Here is a 10,823-nt window from a genome sequence, read left to right as displayed (position 1 = left end):
TCTTCTATCTCCACATAGTGCTGCATCTCAACATTATCTTGTATCTCTCGGTTGAGACCTCCTAAGAACCTAGCCATAGTAGCTTCTTTATCTTCAGAAACACGAGCTCTCAGCATCAACAGCTCCATGTCTTGATAGTATTCTTCAACAGATCGAGATCCTTGGGTGAGTCTTCTTAACTTCTGGTGCAAGTCGCGATGATAGTGATTTGGCACAAATCTTTTACGCATGAGAGCCTTCATCTCGTGCCATGTTTCAACGGGATACTCTTGGTTAAGTCTCCTGGTAGTCACAAGCTGGTCCCACCAACTCAGCGCATAGTCATGGAACTCAGTTGCTGCTATCTGAATCCTTTGGGCATTGGTGTAGTGCTTACAGTTAAACACCAACTCCATCTTCTTTTCCCATTCCAAGTAAGCATCCGGATCAACTTTGCCATGGAAAGGAGGTATCTTCAGCTTTAAACCAGCAAGATCATCTCTGTAAGTTCTCCTTTCATCATGATCTCTTCTATGTCTCCTTCTACTATCTCTAGAAGAGGAACTGCTGTGCGTGGCTCGGTTACGCTCATAGTAGTGGTCTGTTTCTTGTGATTCAGCATGCTCTCTCGGGGTTTCATCACGTCTTTCTCGTCTAGACTCATTGCTATGACCTTGGCCCGTAGCTTGCCTTATCTCTTGCCTTATTTCATCGCGAAGTTCCTTCATACTGCTCTTGATCATATCAGCAACGGTAGTGATCATCGTTTGGTTTAATTGCTCAGTCATCTGATCTCTCAATAACTTGTTCTGTATCACGAGTTCTGCTTCATCTTCCGACTCTCTCACCATGGTACCTGATTCAGAAAAACACTCAAACAAGTAAGATGTTCACAAGAATCAAATCAGAACAATTAGTCGACGCGGAAACAACTTTCAAAAGATTCAAAAGATAGAAAACTTGCAGATCACGGATTAGAGAATTCAAATCGACAAGACTAAGATTAGATCTATCAATTTTGGATTTATGCAGATCAGATTCAAGACAAATAAGAACAGATCTATCACAGAAACAACACAAATCAAGTTATTCAGCAAGTGATTCGACAGATCAAGCGATTCGATTACTTCCTTCACACGGATCGGATGAGTTTGATTCAAAATATGATAAGAACACTTAGATCTAATAGGATTCAACACAGACGATTAGCAATCAGGTGATATGCTACTCAGTATTGAGATGAAGACCAAGGAGGCTGAGACAGTAACTTTAGAGTTTTACTGTGGTAACTTTATTTTAACCACAGTAACTACTTGGGGAAGTTATCTGATGGGATGAGAAGGTAACTTAGTGAAGAGAAGAGAGGAAACTCGACCAAAGAGGATAAGTGAGGTTAAGGAAGGATAAGGGATCACTTTGACAGCCTGTATGATGCTGGAAAGGAGAAGTTACCTTTATACTAGTGCAAGCATGTGAGAAAGCACAGCCAAGTGATTCAAAAGGAGTTCCAGCCTGTCCTTTGACTACACATGCTTAACCATTTCGAATTTCCTTGTTGCTCTCTCTATTAATACTTGTAAACCTCATCAGTTATTAATTAATGGAGTTTTGAGTCTCTCTCTCTTTATTCTCTCACTAGAATCTCTTAATCTCTTTAATCTTTTCATCTGATTATCCCTGATTGGTTGAATCATGCTCTAATACACAAAAGTGTATATGGTATCAGAGCCAGGTTGCTAAAAAGGGGAGAGTGTGATTTCGTTTTTCATAAAATCTGGGTGTTCTTGAGTGTTCTTGAGGGTTCTTGAGTGTTCTTGGTGTTCTTGAGTTCTGGTCTTTATTATCTGAGTGGTGTGAGATATTCTGATGGATTCAAACTATCTCAACATGGAAATGAAGCACAGATCTAGTACAACCATGGAGCTTGAAGAAGAGAGGGATGGCGATTGGTCAAGATGGGCAAAGAGAGCTTTGGAAAGCTGTGGGTTATGGAGTAGTCATGGAAAGGGGAAACCTTTCATGGAAATGGCTACTGAAGAAGGTCAGACAAGAGGTCTGAAGCTGGGAAATGAAGTTGTTCAAGGAGACACTACAAAGAGTGAGATTGAAGCAACTTTAGGCAAGTCCAAGCTTGTGAGAGTCGTTGAGGACAGAGGGGTGATCCGCGGCTTGAGACAAGGAAAGGATGAGTGTTATCAGCTTGTGGGAAGGCTGAGAGAAGTATGGTCGGAGCTAGATGTGGTGAAGACACACACATCAAATCCGAGATGTTGTCAAGAAAGGAGGAAGCAAGATGTGATCTTCAGCTTCCTTATGGAAGAGGTATGTGAGCTTGTTAAATATACTTGTGATGTGTGGGAAATGAACAGGAAGCCAGAAAGATGGAAGGGAGGTACAAGCTGTAAGAGGGGAAGGTTGAGAAAACTTTCTAAGGAGTGGTTAATGAAGAGAAGGGCATGGAGAAAGGATAGCGAGTCTGAGCACTTAAGTGACAGGATGAGTGTAATCTTGAAGAGAATCAAGGATGTACTTCAGCAGATGGTTATAGGAGAGTGTTCATACTCAGCTTACATGGGAGAGACAGTAGGAGACAGTGCGGATATGAGAGGAATGGATACCAAGAGGGCAGATGAGTGTGTGACAAAGAAGGAATGGGATGAGTTGGTTAAGCATGTGTATGCTTTGGCTACGACCCGGAGTCTGGGTGCTCCTGCCAAAGCATCCACATCTAAACCCATCATCATTGACTCTGGAGCAACACACCACATGATCAGTGACAAGAGACTAATCAGTGAGGTTAAAGCAGCAACAGGGAGTGTCATGATAGCCAATGGTACCAGGATCCCAATAGAAGGAGTGGGAAACCTCAAGCTGTTTGAGAAGAACTCCACTGCCTTCTACCTACCTCAGTTTACATCCAATCTAATCTCAGTTAAGAAGGCTACAGTTGATCTGGATTGTCAAGTGGTTTTCAGACCAAATGAAGTTGAGTTCCAGGATTTGAAGACTGGAAGGGTTATTGGCAGAGGAGACAGCAAGCATCAGCTCTATCATCTCCAAACAACTGAGGCGCCTAGTCCTGTGGAGTCTGTGTGTTTAAGCAGCACAACGGATAGGTGTGATAATCTCACATGGCATGCAAGGCTGGGACATCCTCATGCCAAGGCAATTGAACTGATTCTACCAAGTATGGCGTTCAATCACTTGGAGTGTGAAGCTTGTATACTTGGAAAGCACTGTAGGACTGTCTTCCCAACATCAGAAACCAGATATGAGAATTGCTTTGATCTGGTGCATTCAGACGTGTGGACAGCTCCCTGTATGTCTAGAGACAGCCATAAGTACTTTGTGACTTTCATTGATGAGAAGTCCAAGTACACATGGATCACCATGATTCCCTCCAAAGACAGAGTCCTAGAAGCCTTCATGAACTTCCAAGCATATGTTACTAATCAGTACAATGCCACTGTGAGGATTCTGAGGTCTGATAATGGAGGAGAATACACTAGCAATGCTTTCAAGAGTCATCTTGCAAAGCATGGGATTGTGCAACAAACTAGCTGTCCTTACACACCACAACAAAATGGGGTGGCTGAGAGGAAGAACAGACATTTGATGGAGGTTGCGAGATCAATCATGTTCCACATGAATGTCCCTAAGAGGTTTTGGAGTGATGCTGTTCAGACTGCTTGCTATCTCATCAATAGAGTGCCAACCCGTGTCTTGAAGAAACTGTCTCCCTTTGAAGTATTGAACAAGGCCAAGCCACACATTGATCATTTGAGAGTCTTTGGGTGCTTATGTTATGTGATGATTCCCGGAGAAAGAAGGAACAAGCTAGAAGCAAAGAGTACTAAAGCTATGTTCATTGGGTACTCAATCACTCAGAAAGGCTACAAATGTTATGATCCAATAACTAGGAGGGTTATGGTATCTAGAGAAGTGAAGTTTGTTGAGTCTAAAGGGTATTATGAGGAGAAGAAATGGGAAGACCTAGAGGATCTGTCCCGAGCTCCATCAGAGAAGGCAACAACATTGAGAGTGTTGTTGGAGAGGCTAGGGATAGGATTATCCCAAGATCAGGAACCAGGAAGAACCGGACCTTCTAATCAAACTGGAGAAGCTGGAGGAACAACCCCTCTTGATCATGAGAGGGGGAATGGATCTGAATCAGGGGAGCAGGAGCATAACCAAGAGGATTCAGGTCAGCATGATCAGGAGGAGACACAGGAAGTAGAGAGTGAAGCTCAGTCAGGTGGAAATGAGCAGGGAGAACCTACTGGTTTAAGAGAGGAAGCACAAGAGAATGTTCAGGCTGAAGAACAGGTTGAGACCTTGCGGAGGAGCACAAGGATAAGGAGGGATCCTTCCAACTGGGTAAACACGAGAGTGTACTACAATGCCCAGGCTGTGGAGCATCCCTCTCAAGCCGTGTGTTCCTTTGCAGAGTTTCCAGAAGAGCACATGGTGTTTATGTGTAACTTGGATGAGAATGAGATACCAAGATCTTATGAAGAAGCTATGAAGCACAAGGTTTGGAGAGATTCAGTAGGAGATGAAAGGGATGCAATGATCAGGAATGATACTTGGTATGAGAGTGAGTTACCTAAAGGGAAGAAGGCAGTTTCAAGCAGATGGATCTTCACCATCAAGTACCTTGCAAATGGGGAGATAGATAGGCGCAAGACTAGGCTGGTTGCAAGAGGATTTACACAGACTTATGGGGAAGATTACATTGATACTTTTGCACCAGTGGCCAAGCTTCACACAATTCGAATTGTGTTATCTATTGCAACAAACTTGGAGTGGGATTTGTGGCAAATGGATGTGAAGAATGCTTTCTTGCAAGGTGAACTTGAAGATGAAGTATACATGCATCCACCTCCTGGTCTTGAGCATCTAGTAAAGCCAGGGAATGTTTTGAGATTGAAGAAGGCTATATATGGGCTGAAGCAGTCTCCTAGAGCTTGGTACAGAAAGCTTAGTACAACTCTCAATGGGAGAGGGTTCAGGAAGTCTGAACTAGATCATACACTCTTCACACTGGTTGGACCATCAGGGATCATAGTGATTTTGGTGTATGTGGATGATTTGATTATCACAGGGAGTGATAAGGCTGGGATTAAAGCCACCAAAGAGTTTCTCAAGTCTGTGTTTGATATTAAAGACTTGGGAGAGATGAAGTATTTTTTGGGGATTGAGATATGCAGATCTAAGGAGGGTTTGTTTATGTCTCAAAGGAAGTATACTATGGATATGCTGAAGGAGACTGATGTGCTTGGAGGGAAGATAGCTAAGACACCTCTTGAGGAAGGGTATAAAGTCTTGCGTGAGGGGGAGGTTGAAGAGAACCAGTTGTTTGAGGATGCTAAGCTGTATAGGAGGATGGTGGGTAAGCTGATCTACTTGACTATCACCAGACCTGATATATGCTTTGCTGTGAATCAAGTGAGCCAACATATGCAGGCGCCAAAGGTACATCACTGGAAGATGGTTGATAGGATACTGAGGTATTTGAGTGGCTCACATGGACAAGGAGTTTGGATGGGTTGCAATGGCAGTACAGAAGTGGTTGGGTATTGTGATGCTGATTGGGCAGGAGATAGAGTGGACAGGAGATCAACTACTGGGTATTGTACATTCATTGGAGGGAATCTGGTTACTTGGAAGAGTAAGAAGCAGAAGGTCATCTCCTGTTCAAGTGCTGAAGCTGAGTATAGAGCTATGTTGAAGCTTACAAATGAGTTGGTGTGGATCAAGGGGATCTTGAAGCACTTGGAGATCGAGCAGGCCACACCTATGACAATGCATTGTGACAATCAAGCAGCTATCCACATTGCCTCCAATTCAGTGTTTCATGAGAGAACAAAGCACATAGAGGTGGATTGTCATAAGGTGAGGCAGATGATCATCTTAGGAGTGATTCTGCCATGTTATACAAGAAGTGAAGATCAGCTTGCAGATGTGTTTACTAAGGCAGCGAGATTGAAGACAATGGAGTCCATACTGTCAAGGCTTGGACTCATTGATCTGACTCCTAGGAGCTGAGCCCCTTAACCATGGAGTCTCCACTCTTTTTCCCTCATCAAGGTTTTATCCCAATGGGTTTTACTTGGTGAGGTTTTTAACGAGGGAGGTCTTCATGGTTTCCAAGCTTGACTTGTTCTACATGGTCAAGCTTGAGGGGGAGTATTGAGATGAAGACCAAGGAGGCTGAGACAGTAACTTTAGAGTTTTACTGTGGTAACTTTATTTTAACCACAGTAACTACTTGGGGAAGTTATCTGATGGGATGAGAAGGTAACTTAGTGAAGAGAAGAGAGGAAACTCGACCAAAGAGGATAAGTGAGGTTAAGGAAGGATAAGGGATCACTTTGACAGCCTGTATGATGCTGGAAAGGAGAAGTTACCTTTATACTAGTGCAAGCATGTGAGAAAGCACAGCCAAGTGATTCAAAAGGAGTTCCAGCCTGTCCTTTGACTACACATGCTTAACCATTTCGAATTTCCTTGTTGCTCTCTCTATTAATACTTGTAAACCTCATCAGTTATTAATTAATGGAGTTTTGAGTCTCTCTCTCTTTATTCTCTCACTAGAATCTCTTAATCTCTTTAATCTTTTCATCTGATTATCCCTGATTGGTTGAATCATGCTCTAATACACAAAAGTGTATACTCAGATGATACGAGAAACAACAACAGATCGCAGATCTATCAATGGTAATCAAAGAAGTTGAAAAGTTTATTTGAAACAGAAGAGAAATCGAAAACTTCCCAATCCAAAGCAGCTCTGATACCACTTAATGAATTCCTAGGATGCTTCTTTGGATTGAATTGGATAGATCCTTGTATAAACGAATCAGAGACTCAAGTTTATCAAGGTGATGGATCGTTTGGTGACACAAAGAGTTGCGGAATAGCTCCTTGATACTCCTAGATGACTAGCTTGGATATTACACACCAAAATAGACACCCTTAGTTGTTGGATATGACACACCAACGAGACTCACTCAAGACTTGATGAGAAGTAAAGAGAGAACAAGAAATCTGATAGATTTGTAGAAAAAAAAGGATTGTCTTTAAAAGAGAGAACGCAAACACACTTATATAGAGAAGTATGGAACAGGCTCCATATTCTCGAGATCATTAAAGGGAACAGGCTCCCTTGGAACTACAACAAAGACTAAAGACTTATTCAAATTTGAAAAGAGTTTTTAAAACATGAAATAAAAACCATAGTTTAAAAATAACCTAAGGAGGAACCGTGATACATCATCTAAGGTTTATGTAAGTAACTTGTGGCCTCATTAAAAACCTTCCTTTGGAAAACCCATTGGGACAAAACCAAAGGCTAGGAAAAGAGCACACACAAGCACTTGCTTAGATGATGATCAGTTTGAAGCCATTGCTTGAATGGTGATAAGAGTGTCTTGATTGTTCAAACGTCCATCAAGACCGTCTTCTTGCTTCCATGAGATCATAAGTAGACTTCCAACAGCTTCTTTGAGTCTTCTAGCTTTGGCGCTAGTGATGGGACCTGGTGGAATGACTAAGGCATCATCTTCTTCCCTTGATTGGTCTTTGAACTCTTTGTCTCCATCCTTGTGCCGGTCCATGATCATATCAAATCTGAAGAAGGAGTGCTTAATGGATCACCTAAAGCTCATGAATTGGCAGTTACAACTGTAGTTAAAGGAGGTGATATCATTGAATCTTTTTCTTGTGATCTACTAACCACACCTCCTGAATGGATTAATATCAGACTAGTGGAGTATTTGAGAGATGTTAAGGGCTTGCAGCAAGTTGTTTTTGAACCAGGAGGAAGCTTCAGTGTTAGTATAAGAAGTAACAACAATCTAGGGCAGAAAACAGTTTCATACAAGCTTGATCTGCAAGGTTTCTTCACTCCTGAAAAACAAGATTTGAGGTCAAATCTTTTTGAAGGGAGAGAGGATAGTGTGATCTTGAGTATCTGCAGTAAAAATAGAGGAGAAACAGGAGGTAACACGCCCTTGATCAGTCCCATAACTGATCAGAACCAGCTCAGATCAACAAAACAGAAACTTGTTGTGGTTAAAAAGATGCCAAAACTTGAGAATGAATATGGGGATCATTACACACGACCACCAGACCCTATGCAGCATGAGAACCAAGTTATAATGAGCATTGGGCAAGGTGTATTGAGAGAAATCATAGATATTCTCCTAGGCATCCACAAGGAGCTAGTTCGGCCACCAGATCAATCAGCAAGGTTTCTGCTTGTTTTTAGAGATCTAATGCTCTCATTCTATCCGGGAGAGCATAGAACACATGCTGAGACAGCCATGGTTGAGGCGTGCTTATGGAGTAAATGGAGAGAAGCTTTTGCAGCAGCAGCTGGTTATGAGTTAAATGGAAAGGAAAGTTTTGTTTGCTACATACTAAGGCACGTGAGGAGCTTAGAGATGATTGAGCAAGGTTCCAAGAGCTTGCTGAAGCATGGAAAAGGATTGCAGTCCTGGGTATTTGATCCAGGAGATGATCATGTTTCTATCATCTTACAAGTCTCGGATTTGAGGACAAATCCTTTTGAAGGGAGAGAGGATGGTGTGACCCTGATCAGCTCCATACTAAAGAACATGAATTCAAGGAAAGAAGAAGCTATGAAATGGATCATGGCGCGACCTGATGAGCTTTATGGAAAGCTAAAAGGCTTGATCCATGAGGTACTGGACCGAGAAAAGGCTATGGGCCTTGATGTGGCCTTTATAAAGCATGGACTGACTTTGGACAATCATGGAAGACCTGTGATAACCCTGATTGACAAGGAAATGGATATGATGAAGCTGGTTAGACAGGAAATGGAATGGGAGATTCAGTCTGATCGAGAAATGGACTGGTCAAACCGACATATGCGAGAATTGAGTTGGAAATGGAAGATTGAGAACCAGAGCAGGAAATGGAACATGATGAGGACCTTTATCATCCGAATGAGCATAAGGATCAGCTTGGTCGGACCTGGAACAAGATGGATCGAGCCCAAGAAAGAGTTGTTCGAAAAAGGCCTTTATCGGCCCGAAAAGTGGAAGGACAAGCCAGCTTGGTTTATGATTGGCCCAATATGATTATGCACGACCATTATGGTCTATTTTAAGTTGATTTGGTTTTATTATTTATGTAAACTCATTAGGAATAGGTTTTGGGCTTTATAAACCCATTGGGAGTCGGTTTGGTGTTTTAAATCAATTAGCACTAGGATTTGGTTTTGGTTTTCCTAAACCACATTGGTTTAGGCTTAGGGTTTTATGTTTTTCTCTTTTAAACAGTTGCACCACGTACATGTAACATTCAACCATTATTTTATCAATAAAATTCCTTTTTGGTGCAAAACCAGATTGTTCTTGAGACTTTGTCTCTTTGTTCACCTAGGTGGACGTGTTTTATATCACACTAAGGGAGAGTTAATCTTCTGTGATCCATCCTAGACACTAAGCAGGGTGATCCTGTGTCTCAGGAGTAGCTAAACAACCTTTGAGCAGTCCATAGCTCGCAGGTGAAGTCCATAGCCATCTTCTATCATCTACCCACGCCCCCCTTCAAGTGATCCAGGGAGAGACAGCCATTCCAGGGCCGCACCAGATTCATCCTGGTTTGATTGGATTGACGAAGAAGCTGTCCTATTCCCAAACTGGGAAACTGGAATCACATGATTTGAAAGTGGGATAACTTCTTCATCCCAACTCCTATGAGATTTATTCAACTTCCTGGTGTTTCTACAACACTTTATGTATCCAAATCAACCTTCTTACAAAGTGATTCATCCTGGTTTGATTGGAACGACGAAGAAGCTGTCCTATTCCCAAACTGAGAAACTGGAATTACCTGATTAGAAAGTGGGATAACTTCTTCATCCCAACTCCTATGAGATTTATTCAACTTCCTGGTGTTTCCCCACCATTTTATGTATCAAAATCAAGCTTCTTACAAAGTGATCCATCCTGGTTTGATTGGATTGACGAAGAAGCTGTCCTATTCCCAAACTGGGAAACTGGAATCACCTGATTTGAAAGTGGGATAACTTCTTCATCCCAACTCCTATGAGATTTATTCAACTTCCTGGTGTTTCTCCAACACTTTATGTATCCAAATCAAGCTTCTTACAAGGTGATTCATCCTGGTTTGATTGGAACGACGAAGAAGCTGTTCTATTCCCAAACTGAGAAACTGGAATCACCTGATTAGAAAGTGGGATAACTTCTTCATTCCAACTCCTATTAGATTTATTCAACTTCCTGGTGTTTCTCCAACCCTTTATGTATCCAAATCAAGCTTCTTACAAAGTGATTCATCCTGGTTTGATTGGAACGACGAAGAAGCTGTCCTATTCCCAAACTGGGAAACTGGAATCACCTGATTAGAAAGTGGGATAACTTCTTCATCCCAACTCGTATGAGATTTATTCAACTTCTTGGTGTTTCTCCACCATTTTATGTATCCAAATCAAGCTTCTTACAAAGTGATTCATCCTGGTTTGATTGGAACGACGAAGAACATGTCCTATTCCCAAACTGGGAAACTGGAATCACCTGATTAGAAAGTGGGATAACTTCTTCATCCCAACTCCTATGAGATTTATTCAACTTCCTAGTGTTTCCCCACCATTTTATGTATCAAAATCAAGCTTCTTACAAAGTGATTCATCCTGGTTTGATTGGATTGACGAAGAAGCTGTCCTATTCCCAAACTAAGAAACTGGAATCACCTGATTTGAAAGTGGGATAACTTCTTCATCCCAACTGCTATGAGATTTATTCAACTTCCTGGTGTTTCTCCAACACTTTATGTATCCAAATCAAGCTTCTTAC

Source organism: Brassica napus, unplaced genomic scaffold (assembly GCF_020379485.1).
Source record: "Brassica napus cultivar Da-Ae unplaced genomic scaffold, Da-Ae ScsIHWf_2727;HRSCAF=3492, whole genome shotgun sequence".
NCBI classification, from domain to species: Eukaryota; Viridiplantae; Streptophyta; class Magnoliopsida; order Brassicales; family Brassicaceae; genus Brassica; species Brassica napus.
This window is presented reverse-complemented; position numbering follows the sequence as displayed.